At 45.3% G+C, this 21,043-nt stretch overlaps 1 protein-coding gene across 1 annotated transcript in view; it reads right to left on the minus strand.

Moving 5' to 3' along the window:
• Cd83 (CD83 molecule) overlaps window positions 1–21,043 on the minus strand; it is a 173,087-nt gene that overhangs the window by 84,293 nt on the left and 67,751 nt on the right. The gene's annotated exons all lie outside the window — the stretch shown is intronic.

The following is a 21,043-nucleotide window of genomic DNA, read 5'->3' on the forward strand; positions in this document are numbered from 1 at the left end:
AAGGGTGTCATTGTGAAGCCATGTGGGTCTCAAGGAAATCATAAAAAAAATATTAAAAGTTAAAAAATGGCCAGAAAGCAAATACCAAACCATTCCCTAAACCACATTTTGCCATTGTTAAGGTTTGCAGTCCTGAGCAAAAGGGACAGACTGACTGGACTCTCCTAACATCACTAAATCTGAATCAATACAGACATGCTGGGTGCCTATGAGGAACTGATTGATTTCAGGACCCCAAGGATACAGAAATTCTAAGTCCTTACACAAAAGCCATAGGATTCACCGGGGGGGGGGGGGGGGGGGTTCTATATACACCCTCCTGGAGACTTTTTTTTTTTTTTTTTTTTTTTGCTTTTTCGAGACAGGGTTTCTCTGTGGCTTTGGAGCCTGTCCTGGAATTAGCTCTGTAGACCAGGCTGGTCTTGAACTCACAGAGATCCACCTGGCTCTGCCTCCCGAGTGTTAGGATTAAAGGCGTGCGCCACCATCGCCCGGCTTTCCTGGAGACATTTTATTTGTTGTTATTGTTGACAATCTGTTTGGTTTTAGGGAGTGTTTTCTCCCATTTGTTTTTGAGACAGGATCTTTCTATACAGTTCAGGCTGATCACTAACTCACAGCAACCCCCCCCCCCACTACTCGGCCACTCAACCGTTGGGATTACAGGCATTCTCACCACACCCAGCCTCTCACGTACTTTAATTCACCTCTAGATGACTATCATGTCTACTACAACATAAATGCTACATGAACGGTTGTGAGACTGTCTGGTTCAACAAGGAGAAGGCCTATAGAAGACATTCAGCTCCGATGAATCGTTTGGAACTCTTTTTGATCTGCAGCTGGTGGAGTCTGAGGGTGCAGAAGCTGTGGGGTGACAGGATGCCTGTATTTGCCATTCTACCCTGGGACCACTCTTTCGCCACCACTGGGGTCTTGAGATGCCAGCACCAGCTTCAGGTGCAGGAAGGGGAAGCCACGGCCAGGCAGCCAGAGAAATTCTGCTCTGAGGTCTTAGAGATCTGCTCCCTCTTCCTGGTGAGGGTTGTTGATTCTGGGCACAGACTCAAGAACTGGAAAATGTCAAGCTTTGCTCTGCGAGTCCCTCTGTGATGGGAAGAGGCATGCGGTGGGAATACAAATGGAGGAAGGCTCCAAGCAGCTGAATCAAGCCACCAGCCACTCTCTAACCCCGTAGAGAGACAGAGAGAGAGCTGCGGGGACACATTAGTTCCAGTGCTTTCTCTCTCAAGGAGGGGACAAGTGGCTTCTCAGTGCACAGGAGCAGTCCCGTGTTTCCCTTTCCTATGGGTTCTTCCTGTGCTGCCATTTTTATTAACAGGTTCCTTTGTGTGTGTGTGTCTGTCTGTGTATCTATACATACAGTGTCTGTGTGTCTAGTGTATATTTGTGTGTGGTATGTATGTCTGTGTGTCTGTCTGTTTGTATGTGTGTCTGTATTTGGGAGCTCTAGGGAGCAGAAATCTTTCTCATTGTTTGGTGCGGGAGAATTGTCTATATTCTGTCAATTATGTTTTAAATAAACGCTAATTAGCCAGTAGCCAGGCAGGAAGTATAGGCGAGACAACCAGACAGGAAGTAGAGGTGGGTCAAGGAGAACAGGAGAATTCTGGGAAGGAGGAAGCCCATTCCTACCCAGTCCTGTCCAGACACCAAAGAAACAGGATATGACCTTCCCCGCTGAAAAAGGGACTGAGCCATGTGGCTAACATAGATAAGAATAATGGGTTAATATAAGTTATAAGAGTTAATAAGAAGCCTGAGCTAATGGGCCAATCAGTTTATCATTAATATAGACCTCTGTGTAATTTCTTTGGGGCTTACAGGCTGTGGGAACTGGTCAGGACAGAAACCCCAACAAGCAAGCCCTCATGTTACAACTGTTGTAAGCAGGGCCATACTACCCAAAGGCTCTGGAGCATGCTCTTTTGTTGCCCTTCCTGCACTGGTGGCTCTGGCCATCCTTGGCTGCATCACTCTAGTCTCTGCTTCTCTGTCCACACAGCCTTCTCCTCTGTGTGTCTATGCCTTATCTTCAGACTCTTATAAGAACACTTACCATTGGACTTAGGGAATTATGTAACCACGAGATTATTAACTTATATCTGAAAGAATTCTTCATCTAAGGGAAATATATTCGCAGATTCATTGCGGGTAGAGCTTTGTGGAGAGGGTACCATTTGATTCACCCAGAGAGCAAAGTGATGGTGGCGTGATGAACTGTCCAGAGTCTGGAGAAGCACCCCAAGCTTCATAGGGAAGTTGTCTCTTAAAGGTCCAAATCCAGCACCTCCTGCTCCATACAAGATGGCCTGGCTGCAGCACACTCCACTCCTCCCTGTGTTTTTGGCAAAGGTCATCTGCAGACTGCAGATGAAGAGGACAGAGCTGGTGCCCTAGCAAGGCTTTGTAGCAACTCTGTGCCCCAGTTTGACAGCGGGCAACAGAAGCATCAATGTTTGCAAAGAGACAGCCAGCCCTTTCTCCTTAAAATAGGAAAATCAATTGTCAGGAACTCGAGACCTGTGTCTCCTGGAGTTCCTTGAGTGAGCACAGTTCTCTAGAGAGCAATCGAAAGTACTGTAGACATTTGGAAAGGCTATAAAAATGCTAAGCCTTCTTATCATCAATGCTGCCTCTGAGAATCAGGAAACTCTTACGGTGCTTGAATTCCCTTGTACAAATGGTGTCTTAGCTAGGGTTTCTATTGCTGTGAAGTGACACCTTGATAATGGCAACTCTTATAAAGGAAAACATTGACTTGGGGTGGCTTCACAGTGTCAGAGGTTGAGTCTGTTATCATCATGGAAGGATATGGCAGTGTGCAGACAGTCATGGTGCTGGAAAAGGAGCTGAGAGTTCTATATCTTGCAGACAACAAGAAGTGAACTGCCTCATTGGGTGTGGCTTGAGCATATATGAGACCTCAAAGCCTGCTTCCACAGTGACACACTTCCTCCAACAAGACCACATCTACTCCAATAAGGCCACACCTCCTAATATGCTACTCCCTTTGAGGCCATTTTCTTTTAAAACACCACAGATGTTCATGGCTGCCACAGTATCAAGGGTCTCTGCTGCATACCAAAGGTGAGCTACCTCCCAAACTTAGAGATGCATCTATGCTAAGTGTTTTCATTCCCACAACTTCTGGGGAGTGTGTATGCCACAGCATGCATGTGGAGGTCAGAGGGCAACCTGAGGGAGTTGCTTTTCAACCTCCTCCATGTGGGTACCCAGGATCTTGGATTCTCAGCCCTGGGGAGGTGGGAACAGGCAGATCCCTGGGGTTCACTTGTCCTCCATGCTAAAAAGTTCACAGTTAATAAGGGACCCTGCATACCTCACAAAAAGTAGAATTGCACACACCCAAGAAAGAGTGAGTTGTCCTGAGGACAACCTCTAGCCTCCACACACATGTACATGCATGTACCTGCACATATATGTACACACATGTACATGCATGCACCTGCACATATATGTACACACATGAGTATCATACGGGCAATAATGTGATCAGGAGACACTTAAAAAGCTGAGGAAGTGCTGCATGAATTCACTGGACATACAAGTACCTCCTTCTACTTGGCTACCGTCCAGTGATCCTGTGATCACCAGTATACTGAAGTCAGTGGCCCAAGCTTTCCCTGAATTCCCAAGACACCCCCCCCCTCTGCCCACTGCTGTCGTCATTGTGAAACCACCTTATCTGTCATCCGGCTCTTTATCACAGTGTGACCCATTCATTAATTTTCAGTCTATATTTAATGTGTAAGGAAGCTCCAGTGAAGACCTGGAAGAAGCGGGGAGCTAGGCTGCTCTGGGCGTGAGTAGGATTTCTACACGTTGCTCATGGCTACACTTCTCCTTAGGCCTGCCCTGGGTCACACAGATGGAGAGAGCACAGCTGCCCAAAGAACCATGTCTCTCCAACCTCGAGCCCAGGCAGGTTTGTTCCGAGGCTTCCACAAAAAGAAAAACCAACAGACAGAAAACCTCGCTAAGAGATAATCATCTGAGATTTACAAATCTGCCCTTGGTGAGAACATTGAAAACATTTTAATTATGTAAAATATTTAGATCCTTGAAGTCATAAACCCTTCCATTCCAGAAGGTGGTCTGGGATTTATGAGTCTCATAACCAAAATCCTATTAGAGAGTTATTCTGCAATGAGTGGAGACGCCTCCCCCATCCCCAGAGAAGCAGACACACTACAGAGGCACTTGTTAAGAAAAATGATCCCTTCCTGTGCTCGTGGGCCTTGAGTGAAGAAGAAGTGGGAGAAAGAAAAGAGAATAAAGAGGTGGAGGAGGTTCCAAGGTCTAGTAGAGTACCCTAATATATAGCAGATGGGGAGAAAGAAAAATAGAGAGGGGAGGGAAGAGGAGAAGAGAATGGAAGAAGCAGGGGAGGGCAGAGGGGAGGAGAAGAAAAAGGGGAGGGCAGAGGAAAAGGGAGTGGGGGAAGCAAGGGAGGGCAGAGGGGAAGGGAGAGGGGGAAGCAGGGGAAGGCAGAGGGGAAGGGAGAGGGGGAAGCAGGGGAGGGCAGAGGAGGAGGGAGTGGAGGAAGAAGTCTAGCCAGATCATGACATTGAGAACACTGATCCCTGTCCTTGCTCAGACAGTCAACTCCTCAGGGACCCAGATCCCTCAGCAGCTTAGAATATGATAGAAACATTTCACCCCAGAGAAGTCCATCCTCTAAGGCCTCTGAGGCGCTTTCAACATGTTCAAAACCAGGCCTCACCTAAAGCATTTTCAATCTTCCAAGGGGTGTAGCATTTACTTCGTCTGCTGACTGTCTGTTTGGGTTAAAGACCCAAAACAAAGCCCTGCTCAACACAAGTAATAACAAGGAACTAAGAAAAAAAAAAAAAAACACGATGTTATCTCTTTAAAATGAGGTCCCTTAAATAGCTGTTACTAATTAGGAAGGCTCCTAGTAATGTCAGAAGCTGCACTCTTAAAGTCTCACCAACATGATGGCTTAAACAAGTGCTGAAGACAACACCAACAGACCTGCCAGAGTGGACAGGGGAAACACAGGGGACCTCAGCCCTTCACAGGGAACTGTAAACAACTAATGAACGCTGAGGGAAGAAGCCATAGACTTCCCTAGGCAAGAGCACACCAACTGCTATCAAAATGGTCAGTGCCAAAAATATACATCTGAGAAACATCATACATATTGAGCAGGTTGGATTTAAGAATATATGTGTGTGTATATATACATGCATACATGTAATAACAATGCAAAAAGAAGCCATTTGAAAGAGCGTGAGAAGAGGTATATGGAAGGGTTTGGAGGAGGGAGGAAAGGGAGGAGATATGATATAAATATATTATAATCTCAAAAATAAAAGAAAACATATACATTAAATTAAATATAGGAAAGAAAAATTTTCAGTGTGCTAAAGTACTGTAAGAAATATTTGAGGCATTGCAAAAATTATGTGAAACTATAATTAAAATGAGACTCTTGTGTTTTGCTGTAACACATAAGAAACAATCAATTCCTACTGGGAAAGAACCACTAAAATGTATGAAAATATTAAAACAAAACAAAATAAACAAATTAGGAATGCAATTTGTACCGAGACTTTAAAAAAAAAAAATCAAACTCCTCCAAGGTCCGTGTCTCCTTCCATTATATCACCAATGTTTTCAGCTTAATCGAGGTTCACTTGCTCGTAGGTGCTTTCTCTGTAGCATCATTGCTCTGAGGTTACACAGAGCAGTAGCAGGCCTGGTAGGAGATGGGGGAGGGTTACACAGAGCAACGTGGTAGGAGATGGGGGAGGGGAGAGAAGGTAGAGAAGAGGAGGGAGGAGGAAGGAAGAGAAGGGGTAGATGAGAAGGGAATGGGAGGGGAGAGGGAGGGGAGGAGAAAAGGGCGAGCCCCTTGGTTTAGTAGGATGCTTTATAGCTTCCACTTTTTAGCTCTACCAATTAACTCTGGCACATGGTTGTTCTTGGCAGCTCTCTATTTCCCTTCACAGATGGTATGGAAAAGTCTGGCTGCTGACTTTTTGGCTACTCTTTCCCATTTCCTCTCCTCACAGCTAATTTAAGAAAGTCTACATGATACCAGGACAACTCTCGGTCCTGCCTCACTTCCCTTGCCTTTGCTTCTCCAGCCACCCACAAGCCCATCTCCTCTGAGTACCCTCCAGACTCCAAGCCTGGCCTGGTCTAGTCAGGATCCTTAGCCAAAGTAACCAGTGTGGTGTGGAAGTAAGCCATACCTCCCAGGCATGGATCCTGGACCTGTGCACACTTCTTAGCTCCTGCAAACTTCAATAGCTCTGGGTGTTCTCTGTGCTGCCAGCCATAGCTGGGGGTGGTAATTCAGTGGAGAACTGTGTGTTTTTGTTTGTTTGTCTTAAGCACATAAAATTGGGAGGAAAAGATGTGGGGAAGAAACTGGACAGAAGAAAATGAAGATAGAGTTGATCAAAGCACATTTTATGCATATATGAAATTCTCTATTTAAAATTAAATATTTATTATCCTGAAAACATTAATACTTGTTATTGATATAGGGCTAGGAAGTGCTCAAGGCAATGGAGACTCTATTAAGTACAGAACCTACCCAAGACTATTACACAGTGTCTCATGATTTCCCAATGTCTGCAAAGTATTCTGGCCCATAAGTCACCTTACCATCTAGGATCAATAATGTTTGACAGCTTGCTTGCTATCCCATAATAGCCCTACACAGTTCTTCTGACCATCCCTTGGACATGCCCACCTGCACACACTCCCATGTAAACTGAAACTGTACTTTTGTTTCCCAGCCACCCAGACCCAAATAATCACACAGAACCTTTATTAATTACAACAGTGCTTGGCCAATGGCTCAGGTGTATTTCTAACTAGCTCTTACAACTTAAATTAACCCATAATTCTTGTCTATGTTTAGCCATGTAACTTGGTACTTTTTCTCAGTCAGCATCCTCATCTTACTTCCTCTTTGTCTGGCTGGTGACAGTGTCTCTTTGCCTTTCCTCTTCCCAGAATTCTTTTAGTCTGGTTGCCCCGGCCACCTAGTCCCAAATAATCACACAAAAACTATATTAATTACAACACTGACCAATGGCTCAAGCATATTCCTAGATAGCTCTTACATCTTAAATTAACCCATTTCTATTATTTATTTTATATTTTACCACAAGGCTTGTGGTTTGTTACCTCTTGTTTCTTGAGCAGTCACATGGCATCTGCCTGACTCTGCGTTCAGTTTAGTTTTCTCACCTACCTCTATTCTGCCCTGAAATAGGTTAAAGCAGCTTCGTATTAACCAATGGTAATAAAACATTTTCATTGCATACAGAGGGGGAACCCACATCACTCCCAGAATCCTGTTCTTGAGTTTCTCATATTTCACTCTAGTTACATGTTTACCTGTTTGAACCTTGGCTTTTTGATATGCTCAAGTGTATTCAGTCTCTTATTCATTCTGTCTATCACAGATTCTATCACAGTGCTCAGAATATTGTAGACTCTTGTGGTTGAACAAACATTGGCCCACAAAGTTGAGACACACATAAAAATAAGTGTATTTGCCTTGGTCAGGGATGGACAGGAAGACAAGGGTTAAGAAACTCGTAGCTACTCCAGAATCATGTCTGACACCAGTCACTGCTGGTTTCACTGAGACAAGAGTGTCTGCATTGCTTCTTAAAGAAAGATGTTATTTTAGTTGTCAAAGAGGATACAGTGCAGGGGAGAAAACACCTCGAGTAAGACCAGAGAATGGGAGTCAGAGAGATTGCTCAGTGGGTAGGCACTTGCTGCCAAGCCTGATGACCTGAGTTCAATCCCCAAGACCCACATGGTGGAAGGAGAGAACTGATTCTTACAAGTCATCCACTGATATCCACACTTGCACAGTGGTTTATACACACATGTGCATGCACACACACACGTACGAGCAAACACACACATACACACAAATGACAGAATGAATAGTAAGCCTCAAAGAGTGTTCTGGAAAGAACGATAGATTTTCTTAGCTATAAGCTACATGAAGGCAGGCTGGGGTGAGGTCAGGGTCCGAAAGAGCACCAGAGGCTACATGGCTGCTGGTGGCAGTGCCAAGCTAAGCACCACAGGCAAAGCAGCGGTAAATAGTGGGTGGCTGTCCACAATAGGCAAGTTACAAATGACGTGGCAATTTAGGCTGGTCTGTCATTTCTGCCTTTGCCATAAAAGTTATTAGAGTAAGCTTGCTAGTGTGCCAGTCATGAGGGGTGAGCTCACTGACATGACATGAATCAAGAGCCCTGAGTGGGTGAGGGAAGGCACTTCTGCATCATTCTTCGGCAAATCACAGTTGGGGCCAAAGATCCAGCAGCTTGAGTAGCACTTACAGCTGTCACTTAGAAAACAGCCAAAGGGACAAAGGGAAAATGTCTACAGCATTGAAAGTCCTAAACAATGGCTATGCTCTAGTCCTGGCTTCCAGGGAAGGTGGGGGAATTCCATCCAATCAGTCCCCAGTGTGGAGGGACTTCAGGGTCATGCTCCAGTCCATACTGAGCAGAGTTCCCAGAGCTAGGCTTCTCTGGAGGCTCAGGACGGCATGTGATTCTTTCAGCAGCTTTGGCCTCTGCACCACCCCTGAGTCATCTTCAGTAGCCAGTGCAAGACAAAGTAGGGCTTTCCAGAAACCAACTGCAAAAAGAAGCCACACCAAGTGGCCACAGGCTACTTTGGAGTTCTCATGCCTCTCCCAATGCCCACAGTCTTCTTTTCCTGGGTGAGTCTCAAATATCAGTGTGGCTCTAGAGCTCCACAGCCTACCATTTACAAGGGTCTAGCCTTGGCTTTTAGTGTCCAGGCTAGACAAGGATCCCCACCAAGATACTCAATAGTTCCCTGTGCGCCCTAAAGCTTCACTCTGATACCTTCTGTGTGGCATCCTGTTGGAAGCCTCTCCCTCCTACTTCTGCAGAATGAGACTTCCTGGAACTTGGGGCTGGGTTTGCTGGTTTCTGGATTGCCAATTGCTGTCAGTGTGACCCTCCCCAGCCCCTCCAGGTCCTCCAGGCCCTTCAGCAATGACACTCTAGTATTGTTTGCCAGAGAGAGATAAGAAAGCCCATTGGTTCTTAGCATAAAAATTCTGTCCATAAAACACCCAACACCAGTGTTTGGGGATATAGAACAAAGTCTGCACTGTGTGCCTCCCCAAACCATGAAATGGCAGATGGGCATTGGCCCTCATCCATCCTGTTCCTTGCTGGTTTGTAAAGGCCCGGCTGCAGCAGGTTTGATATGATTGAAAGAGAGCTTTGGGAGGAGAGAAAAGGGCAGAGGACCAAGTACCCTGGAAATTTTATTCCATTGAAATCTGTACAGAAGGCAAAAAAAAAAAAGGGGACAAAATTATTCTTCAATTATAAAAGAAGACAAAGGACAAAAAACCTAGCTGATAAAAAGAAAGAACAAAGCCTTATTAAGCAGACACATATTCTGCCTCCTCCCTCCAGACTTCATCTCATAATTAGTACCTTCCTTCCTTCAGCAAAAGAAAAAGAAAAGGAAAGGGAAGAGAAGAAGCCTGGTCAAATGAGAGTATAAATTGCCTGCCTGATGTATTACAAAGCTTTGCTGAAGCTAAACCTTCCAGGAAAAGATCACATAGAATTTCTGGATGTGCAGCTTCCTTAGGTAAAACTGCAGGTAACAGGTAATGGCAGAGGCTGGGTTGATCTGCCAGCTCTCCACACACACACATACACACACACACACACACACACACACACACACACACACACCAAGAAAAATAATTTTTAAGGAAGTTGAGTCTGCTCGCATACATAATCCCAGCATTTGTGAGGGAGAGGCAGGAAGGTTAGGAGACCCATCTCAGGTATTCTGCTACAGACACAGAAAATTGACAGGTGGGAAATGTCAGGATCAAAATCTACATGGAAGAACGGCTAATTGCTTTTTAAAATCAACTGCCAAGCCCAGGGCATAGTTCTATAGGCCTGGCTTTCCTATGTCTGGTACCCTCTACACAAAGACTGACAAATCTTGGTGACGCCTTTACTGAGAGACCTCGAAACCGATGTACCTTCAGAGCTAAGGCGCACAAGTCCTCGCACTCAGCATTTGCTGTTGGTGTCTGTTGCAGGAATTCCTGTTTGTACGATTAAACCTCAGGGAGAATACTGCCGAGGTCATCTCCTGTGTCACTCAAACTCTGAGCAGTTACCAAGACTTTCAGAGGCTCAGGGGAAAACTTCACAGAGGCTCAGTCTTCAAGCAGGTGTCTTCGGAGTTGGGATGTGGTACCTGGAAGGCTTCATTCAGCAGAGAAAGGAAGATAAAGAGTGCCTTCTCATTACTGCGAGCAGTGGGGTGTCAGCATGGCTCAGCAGCTGGCAGTTCTTCAACCAAAGAGTGAAGAAGAAGAAGAAAAAACCATCTTTCCTCTGTGTGCCATTAATCCCTAACAAGAAAAACATCTACTCAAAGATGTTGAAGATCTCATTAGAAAATCCTTTCAATTGCACAAGTCAAAATACCTACTTATTAAAAATATATTTATTTAGTGTTTTGCTGCATATATATCTTGCACAATGTACATTCCTGGTGCCCACAGAGGCCAGAATATGACATTGGATTCCAGAGCACCATTGTGAGCCACCAGAATAATATCAGGATATAGTTCATCCACTTCCCTGCTATAAATTCAAAACTTAAAAGAGTATCACAGGAGGAAGAAGCTTGGAGCAACTGGAAGTGGCAGCCAGACATGATTTAGAGGAGACAAACACTCTAATATTGGTCTCCTCCCAAGACTGCCAAAACCTCACTATAAATTCACGTTTGAATTGCTTGTGAAAACCTCTGCTCAAATAAGAATGCTGAGCAGGGGCTTCATTCCACAGTAGATAGGATGCTTAAGGAACAAGTGATGATCCCACAGACAAAAATGAACCACAGTGTTTCACTTTCTGGAACTCACCCAGTCCCCACCATGAGAATGAGTTATGTATTGTGTTTCACTTTGATACTCACTTTTGGTAGACATCTACTTTCCTTTTGGGAAATAACTCTGTGACTTCCTCGAGCTGTAGGTCTTTTTGTCTGTGCATTACAAGGAACAAGGATTGGCCTTCATTGTCTTAGGGAAGCAGCAGCAGAGCTGCCCAATGGCCCTGACTCCTGATGCAGCTCCTGCCTACAGTGTGCAGGGCAGTGGGTCCAAGCCACTGGGGCAATATGGAAGAAAGAACGGCATATCACTTTAAAACAAGAATCGTTAATTAAGACTGAAGTTTCTATTTTGGGTTCCCCTGATTCCTTTCTTTCCTCTTCCCTTCTCTCTTTGCTTTTGAATGTGTCGTTCTAGGGAACCTCAGTAACTTAGAAAGAGGTCACATGACAAGTTGTCCAACAGGCAGGCAAGAACTTAAATCAGTCACCACATTAGCACTGAAATAGATCCTCCACTCGGAAACGTGGCGGCCCTGATTGGCAACTTGCCTACAGGCTTAGGAGGAGTCCGGAGCCAGAACCACATGATGCTTCCTGCTCCTGACCCACAGAAACTTTAGGTCAGCAGTTGTCACCCTGTGGACCATATCTCCTTTTGGGGTCAAATGATCCTTCCATAGGAATCACCTAAGACCATTTGCATATCAGATATTTATATTATGGTTCATAATATGTAGCAAAATTACAGTAATGAAGTACCAGTGAAATCATTTTCTCGTCACCACAACATGAGGAATTGTATTAAAGGGTCGCAGCATTAGGAAGATTGGGAACCACTGCTTTAAATAAATGCTTTAAGTTGCCAGGTTTGGGGATAATTTTCTATATAACAGTAGATGACCTACATTGACTAATAAGGTGATACAAAGCTTTTAGCACATGAACACTATGATTGGTCCAGAGTGGGGAGGACAATCCAAGCAGAGCCAATCAGACTCTTTGTCCAGAACCAATAAGGAGACTAAATGACAGAGAGACAACCAGGCCATTTTTGCCTGGATCCCAACTGTGAGTACAAAGTCAGCCTAAACCGTGGCCTCAGCCAGGCGCCATGTGGAAACATGGGAGGTGTATCCAGTAATCTCAATATACAGCAGAGCTTTTGGCACATGGATATCTGATTCCTGGAAGTCAGGGGCGCTAAGTCCCACAATACATGGGACGGTGCCACACAAGCGAATTATCCACCCCAAATTGTTAGGAGTATCCTCACTGAGAAACCCTGGCCTAGAAACCTTCTCTAACTCTAGTACCTCATGTAATGTCCAGAGAATGAAGCAGCAGAACCACGACACATGAGAAGAGAAAGATTGAGCCTTGGTGCTAAGGTTTGCACTCTAGATCAGCCACGCCTGAGGGGAACACTAGACCCTAGAACTTCCTGGTGACATGCACCAATCCATCTTAGCTTCAAACAAGTTAAACTGTTTTCACAAAAGACTAAATGCTTATGCCCCACCATACTTCATATGTTTCAACCCTAACCCCCAGGAACGTGATGTCAGAGGTTAGAGCCTTTGGGAGGCAGTGAGGTCATAGGGGTGGAACCTCATGAATGGGATTTTTACCAGAGCTCCCCCTCTTCAGGTTCCCCGTGCCTTTCGATCATACAAGAATATGCTGAGGACTGTCTGTTGATGAACCAGGAAATGGATCTATGGATTCTTGGGCTATATAATTCAACATGGAACATTCCAGAATAACAAAGAGTTAGCAGTTAAGGAACCGAAAGAGCTAAACATCAGTACAGACAAGGGTGCTGTGGGGACGCATCAAGATGAATCTCGGCCTGATAAAAAGGGGAAAGGGAGTACTTACAAAATGCTGTTGAGCAAAATCAGCACAGAGGGATGAGGAGCCTTGTTTGGTAAACAACAGCAGCTCATGGCCTGGCCAAAGCTTTCAAGATGTCTGAGTTCTAGCTATTGAGCCTGAGAAGGCTGTGACTGAAGAATCGCTTACAGGCCATTTGGGGAAACCCGGAGTAACAAGACAAAGAGGCATTGATCCGATAAACCATCCTTTACAAAGCAATCAGGTCATTTTCCTCCTCCGCTCTTTTATGATTTCTAGTATTTCATCCCGAGAAATGACTCTGATATGAAAGTGACTCTTTCAAAGGGATCAAGGGAAGAAGATATCCTTTACCCACCCACAGGTCAGAGCGGGCAACATCATTTCCATCTCTCCCCAGTGTTTTCACATCTTCCTCACCCAGGACCGGGAATTACAGGAGAGAGTTCCGTGCTACAATGGGTAAAATTGTCAAGAGACAGGTTGGGGACCAGGAGTACACTCTGTTAAAGGGACTCTTGATCTAGTGAGAGCTCACTCACATTTGGGTCTTGGGGGAGCATGAAGCAGCCACCTGATTGTTTTTCCAGAGGCTTCTTAATGTTCCTCCAGCTATCTCCCTCACCTAAGATTTCCAGGCCATCCATCCACCACAGCTCATCATCAGTTGAAAGAGTGTATGGAGACAAGATATTATTCAGGGGTCGCTGGAGGAACCCTTGTCTTGGAAGAGTGAATCAGAAAGACAACCAAGAAGCCACAAACATTTGATGTCCTATTGCTGACTGAGCCGTGCATGGTTGTATGCCGAGGCCCTGCACAGGGTCTATGGAATCAATCAAGCGTTTGATCAAGAAGGAAGGAAAATCTTCTACTGAGCCACTATGAGCTAAGCCCAAGGAGACAGATCACAGCATGTGTGCTGGGAGACAGTATAAGAGATACTCAGGGAAGGGGCTTGGTCCTGCCTCAAGTTGGTATGCCAGACCATGTTGACTTCCCAAGGAAGGCCTTACCCCCTTTGAGGATGGAGGATGGGAAGGGGGGAGATTAGGGTAGGAGAAGGGGAGAGAGGAGAAACTGGGGTTAGTATATAAAATGAAAAGTGAATATTTTTAATAAAAAAGGAAAAAAAACCACCACCATTAAAATATAAAGAATAATTTTAGCAAATAAAGAAAGAGAGAGAGAGAGACTTGGTAGCCAGAAGACGGAAGGACAAGGAAGGGCCAGTGTCCTGCTAGTTGAGTACAGAATCAGCTGCAGAACTTCCTCACTCGCACGGTGACAGGGGAGCTTCAGGCCTTCTCCTTTGTAGCATATGAAGCCTGCCAGCAGAGAGCTGTGCCCGTGTGTGGGAGGAAAGGACCGCTCTTCCTGGCTCTGCTTGGCCGCTGTCCTCTCTCACCTTGAGCTCAGTGGCTCCCGATGGCTTCCCCCATCTGTGCGACAGGAAGATCCAGTCCTTTAGCTCCTGCCCAGCCCCGACTTGAGGTCACCCTTGTTGCTTTAAGTGTAGCTCACTTTTGCACTGCCCTGTTGGAGAGTAGGCCCCTGAAGCCCCCATCTCCTTTTGCCTCCTCTCCTACCAGACTTGGCCAAGAGTCTCCTCCTTGCCTAGCAACCACTGAGTGTCTTAGTCAACACAGGCTGCTTTGATGAAATACCTGAGCATATTTCTCTATCCTGGAGACTGGTGAGTAAAAGCTTAAACATCAAACATTAAATATCATCTTTCTACTTCCTCCAGAGGGGACAGATGCATCTTTATGTAGGGAAACTACAGGAGTGAACTTTCTCCCTCAAAGTCTTTTAAACAGATGCTGCTCCTGTACACAAGAGTGGTAACCTCAGGGTATGTCCCCTTTTAAAGCCCCCTGTGGTTGTTTCAACATGAGCATTTAAGAAGATGCAAATGTTCAAATAACAGCAACAAATAATCCAGAGGACTTCTCCACCACCCAGTGATCTTCACCCATACCTCCAACAAGGCCGGAACCAGACTTAGAGTGGGCCCCTCTTCTGAACTCTCCTGAGTCCTCCCATAAGCCTTTGGGCAGTCTTCAACTTTTCTTGACATCTTTATCCTTTGCCTCTTGTAACAGATAATAAATATTTACATTTACTTACCTACATTCAGATTACTGTCCCTGGACAGGACACTGACGGACACAGCAACGCAGAGGAATCATGATGTGGTACAGGGCTGGGGGAGGCAGGAGGGTTAGGATGTGTGTGCTGCAGACTGCAGAGAAGCCACTGAACTAAAAGAGAGCTTGGGTTGGAACTGTTCCATTCCTGTTCTGTCTAATAATCTAGAGAAAAATGAAGGGTGGTAGAAGGATTAAAAAGGGAAAAGATCAAACAAAGTAGAAAGGGCGAGGAGGATGGAGAGGGAGGAGAAGGAGGGGGAGGAGGAAGGGGAGAAGACAGCAAGAACTACAGACTTACAGATCTATTTCATCTACCTTGCCTTCCTGACTTCCCACCCCTCCCATCAGGGCTCCAGGTAGGTGTCTCTGGCCCTGCAGATCTCCAGCCTCAGAAGACCAAAACACATGGTGCCAATATGTTTCAGAAAAAGCCTGGGAAGCCTTTGAGCAAATATACTACGTGGCTACAGTGGCTCGAACATCCCTCCCCACAGACATTATATTGCAAAAAAGTTCTTAGCACAAGTATTTGTAGATGGAGCCTAATGAGAGATATTTAGGGCACAAGGGTAAAGACTTCATGGATGGATTAATGCCAAAAGGAAAGAGTGGGAACAGCTTGCTCACAGTCACATCCCTGTCTTGGGAGGACACATTCTTTTCCTCTTACCTCACCTTCTACCATGTGAGGACAGGTCAGGAAGGCTTTTGCCAGATGTTGACATAGTCATCTCAAGCACATCAGTCTCCAGAACTGAGCAAACAGATTTCTACTCTTTACAAATGCCCCAGTCAGTGATGTTTTTGTTAAGGAAACAAAAATGGACTAACACAGAGGTAAAGGGGGTAGAGGGAAACATTCAAAAACTGAGTTGACTGATGTGGGATCTTATCATTTAGTCACTCTCATCCTGTGGGTCATGACCCCTTTGGGGTTCGACACCCCCAAACACAGAGGTTGCCTAAGACTATTGAAAAACAGGGGTATTTGCATTACCATTCATAACAGTAGCAAAATTGCAGTTATGAAGGATCAAGGAAAATAATTTATGGTTGGGGGTCACTACAACATGAGGAACTGTGTATCAGAGGGCCTCAGGGTTAGGAAGGCTGAGAACCTCTGCTATAGCCCAAAGGAAATTTGGATTCTAATTATTGTCTGTCTAGACATAAGCAATGAAAGAATCTGAACACAAGCACAGACAGGAGTTACTCCCAGGGAGATCTCCTTTAGAGGGCTATGTAAAGAGTTCAGGGCCAGTCTGGGCCACCTGAGACTTTATCTCAAAAATAGAGGACAGGAGAGAGGAGACGGGAGAGGATGGGACAAAGGAGAGGGGAGGAGAGGAGAGGAGAGGAGAGGAGAGGAGAGGAGAGGAGAGGAGAGGAGAAAGGAAAAAGGAAGGAAAGGATGGGTCTCCCACAGATCCCTGTTTGGTGGAGGCCATGACTTCCAACACCTCAGTAGGCTGTATCTAGTACAATGTCTAGAATTCAGAAATGTTCCTTGTGAAGGCACACTAGCCCACTTGAGCATGTGGCTCTGGCTTTGCTCTTCTCCCACATTCCCTCTGCTGCCTTGCAAAAAAAAAAAAAAAAAAAAAAAAAAAAAAAAAAACTTTTAGATTACATTTCTAAAGCTAGCCACCAAGGCCAAAGTATTGAAATCCAGCAATCAAGAGCCTCCTTGGCTCACCTAATTAACATGCCCAATTAAAATGAAACACCTTATCCTAACATGGGGTTGGTTTCCCCTTGTACTTTTTGTTTTATAAACTGCCATTTTCCTTTGTGCCTCATCTGACTCCTCTCTATCCAGGGGCAGTCCTTTGTCATCACACACACACACACACACACACACACACACATGCACGCACATACATACACCCTGCTGCTGCCCTTTCCTCCCCTCTCCTTTGCTCCCTTCCCCTTCTGACTCTTCCTCTCTATCTCCTGCCTTTGTCCCTTATCCCTGCCCCTCTGTCCCTCTGGGGCAAACAAGTCTCTTTTGTGCTGAGAACTTGGTCTTGGGGTGTCTTTGAAGTTCGAGGTTCCCTACACCGTGTTGTGGCAAAGGAAAAGCAGTGACTGAGAGTCCCAGTAGGTGAGCTTGGTCCTGGGGTGAGAAGCTAGGGAGTGGGAGGGGTTCTGCAAAAACAAGGCTATTTGCATGCTGGGAAATGGACCCCACAGGAGAGCCCAGGTTCCCTGGATAAAGAAGAGCCCAAAGGGGTTGGGGGAGGGATGGACAGTCCTATGTCTTTGCTGGTGAGCTTTAAATTTTTAAGATATAGTTTTTTATTAAATCTTTGAGAATTTCATGCAATATCTTTTGATCATATTCACCTCAACTCATCCTCCTAGCTCCCCTCAGACCCATCTTCATGCCTCTAACCCTCCAATTTTGTGGCTTTAAAAAATATATTTGATTTGCTATTTTATGCATGAATTTTGCCTACATATATGCCTATACACCACATGAGAGCCTGGTGCCAATGGAGGTCAGAAAAAGGTGTCGAGTCCCCTAAGACTGGAGTTACGGATGGTTGGGAGGTGTCATGGGGTGCTGGGAATTGAACCTGGGTCCTCTCAAGAGCAATAATCACTGAGCCAATTCTGTAGGCCCACAACCTTTTTTTTTTTAAAGTAACCCATCGAGTCCTATTTGCAATACCCATATACTCCAAAGTGTAGGGCCATTCACTGCAGCTTGGGTAGCTCACTCTTGTCACAGAGTTATTGATGATCCACAGTTGCTTCAATAGGATAGGTGCATACCAGGCTACTCAACATGCACTGACAAATTTCTTCTAAAAAATCTATTATACCATGTCTGTGGGTCAGAGGTCACTCTTGCCCTGTGGTCACATGCAAAAGTCAGGAGAAAAAAACACAGTTCCTTTTGCCAGGGATCTCCCCACCTCTAACTTCTTTTTAAACCTATGATCTTAGACAAATCCCCTGAAGGCTAATTAAAAGCTTTACTTCCCAACCTCTGGTGACTTGTGCTAAATATATTGTTGGTCTGGATGTCAACAGCAACTAGTATTTGTGAACAGCTTATGCAACATCAAAGAGCTGAGGAAAAGGAAGGAGAAGAACTCGCATATTCTACACCATAGACGAGAACTTCTGCCACTCTCAATGCCCGTTAAAGGATCTAATTCTAGAGAGGGCTTCATTAAGAGGCTAACAGTAAATAAATGTATCCAAGCGATGCAAAGTTTTAATTGAAAGCATACCAGTATTGATGTGCATTAACCAACATTTCTCAGAATATAACCACACACACGGTGGGTCAAGACTAGTTGATAAATGTGATAAAATATTTATATCATAAAGGTTTTGATGGTTCTCTCTCTCCCCCTCCTTTCTCCCTCCCTCCCTCCTTTGCTCTCTCTCCCTCTCATGCATTACCAACAGAGAGGAGACTGAACAGGCTCATTGGTTACAACCTGTTACGCACAGCGAAACGGAAGAATGAGCTAGTGGTGTAACTCGGTGATAAAGTGTTCGCCTAGCGTGCAAGATGCCTTGCCTTTGATCCCCAGCAATGTACCACACACACACACACACACACACACACACACACACACACGCACCACACACATTCACCAGTCACCATTCAACCTCTTCAGCCAAATCTGGCCTTTATTCAGCTCCAATGAAAATGACAAGGACGGGGAGGACAATGATGGCAGAACTTATGCACCAAGAGAGGAATTTTTGTAAAGATGCATTTTAAAATGTTTTCCCTTTTGAGAGATAGCCAATTCAAATTTATTCTGAAACTAACACCCAATTCTTCAGAAAGAGGTTTATGCTAATTAAAGTTAATTCCCTTGGTTTATCAATAATGAGTTACCATTAAAAACAAATTTCATTAAGTCCTACTTCAAAGTTCAGAGCTCTCCGCTTGTATTAATCACTTAACGATTGTGCTGTGTATTCGGGACCAGCTTGGAAAGGCCAGAGGACTGTGAGGTCTTTAGCACTTGATTACTTGGCTTCTGTCGCTGAGCAGACACAAAGGGGAACAGAATTCCGCCTCAGTAGTTACTACTACAGTGGGGTACCTTGAGTACCCCACAAAGGCCTGTGTATTTTAGCTTCGGCCAAGTCGACAGCATAAGCTACTGGGAGGTGGTAGTGCCTTCAAGAAGGAGGTTTCCCACCATTTACGTGCTGATTTAGAGGAGACTGATCACGTGGTTTTTGTTTAGCTTTATTTTCCAGGCACCACAAGGCAAGCGTTTCCTCCTACCCTGTGCTCCCACTGTATGCCCAAACAGCAAAGGGCAACTCATCCCTTTTCCATGGACCCATAGACTGGCAACTCTAAACACTGTGGGTCCAGACAGACCTTGCCTCTTTTTAAGTCATTTATCTCAGGAGTTTGTCACCACAATGAAAAGCAGATTAACACAGTGACGCTGTTCAGCAAAGGGAGCTAGAGTCAGGTGACTCTTTTAGTGGCAAATGCTACCAACCCTGACTAAACTCGGCATTCTATTCTGTTCCATTCTGCCTGTCACCAGCGTTTCCTAAAGCCAGCTCATTCTTGTTTCTCAATCTGGCTTTGCTTCCCATACTCCATGTTGGCCCATGTCTAAGTCAATATTCCCAAATGCATACTTGTTTGCGAGCTGCATAGTAGCTAATTATATATGTCACCTTGACTGTGCTAAGATACCCAGATACCAAGCCGGGCAGTGGTGGTACATGCCTTTAAACCCAGCATTTGGAAGGCAGAGGCAGATGGATCTCTGTGAGTTCGAGGCCAACCTGGTCTACAAGAACTAGATCCAGGACAGACTTCAAAGCTACAGAGAAACCCTGTCTTGAAAAAACAAACAAACCAAAAGATACCCAGATCCCGGTTGAACATCATCTCTGGTAGATGACTAGAAGATCGGTTCCTCCAGGGGTTGGCTAGTTCTTTGAGGCTCTGGATAGAATAAAAAGGGGGTGTGGAAAATTCACCCTCTTTTTGTAGGAGCCAGCCATGATAAGCTAAATAGAAACAAAGGAAGTTCTTTATTTTCAACCACTATCACCTGCCAGTGTAGACTTAGCCACCTATAAGGCCTGAGTCTCAGTAGTTTACCCTGAGACAATGCCTGGTGGCAGGAAGGATCATAAACTGAGATTACCCAAGAACAGACCGTCCAAAGGAAATGCCTAATGTTCCAACCGCTGTAGATAGGATCACCTGCTAGCACACACTCACCAGGACACCCCTAGACAAATGCCAGCCAATTAGCTGTCCTGAACCTTAGAAATCCCTTACCCCCCCCCCCCCCCCCGCCTTTACTGCTATAAAAACCCAACTCTAAATGAGCTCCGGGCTCTCCGATTATTCCAATACGTAGGACACACAGAGAGACCAAGTTTGCAAACTTGTATAAAATAAAGGCTCTTTGTGTTTACATACCAGACTCCGTCTCCTTGTTGGCTTTGAGGGGACTTCGCAGACCTGGGCATAACATTTTTATGCTGGGATTTCTATCTTCAGTTCTCAGATCTGAGACTCCCAGACTCCCTGTGGAAAGCACACCACCAGGTTCTTCACCCTGCTGTCTCTCCGCTCTTGGAATGCAACCAGGACTGACTTACATCCTTGCCCCCCTTAATCCTCGGACCTGTGGACCAGGATCGAATTATACCACCAACTCTGCTGGTTCTCTGTCTTGCTGATGTCATATCATGGAACTTCTCATCCTCTGTATCCAAGTGAGTCAGTTCTTTTAGTAAATTTCTCTTGAGGGAAACAGCTCAGTCAGTAAAGTGCCCTGAAAGCACAGATATGATGCACAGAACTCAGGCATCACGGGGTGTGCTTCTGTTCCCAGACCCCAGGAAGTAGAGACAGACAGAGCCCTAGATTTCCTGGCCAGCACTTGGCTAGGGCCAAGCCAGTGGGAGATTCTGTCTCAAAACCGCAAAGCAACAACAAAAATGGTGGGCTCTGGCTAACAAACATTGTCCAAGGTCATCCTCCATTGACCCCTGCCCCAGTTTACTTCCAGTTGCTGTGATAGCAAAAGCAATCTGGGGAGAAA

The sequence above is a fragment of the Microtus oregoni genome, unplaced genomic scaffold, assembly GCF_018167655.1.
Source record: "Microtus oregoni isolate MIOR12 unplaced genomic scaffold, Mior012 000042F_ref0000377, whole genome shotgun sequence".
Classification (NCBI taxonomy): Eukaryota; Metazoa; Chordata; class Mammalia; order Rodentia; family Cricetidae; genus Microtus; species Microtus oregoni.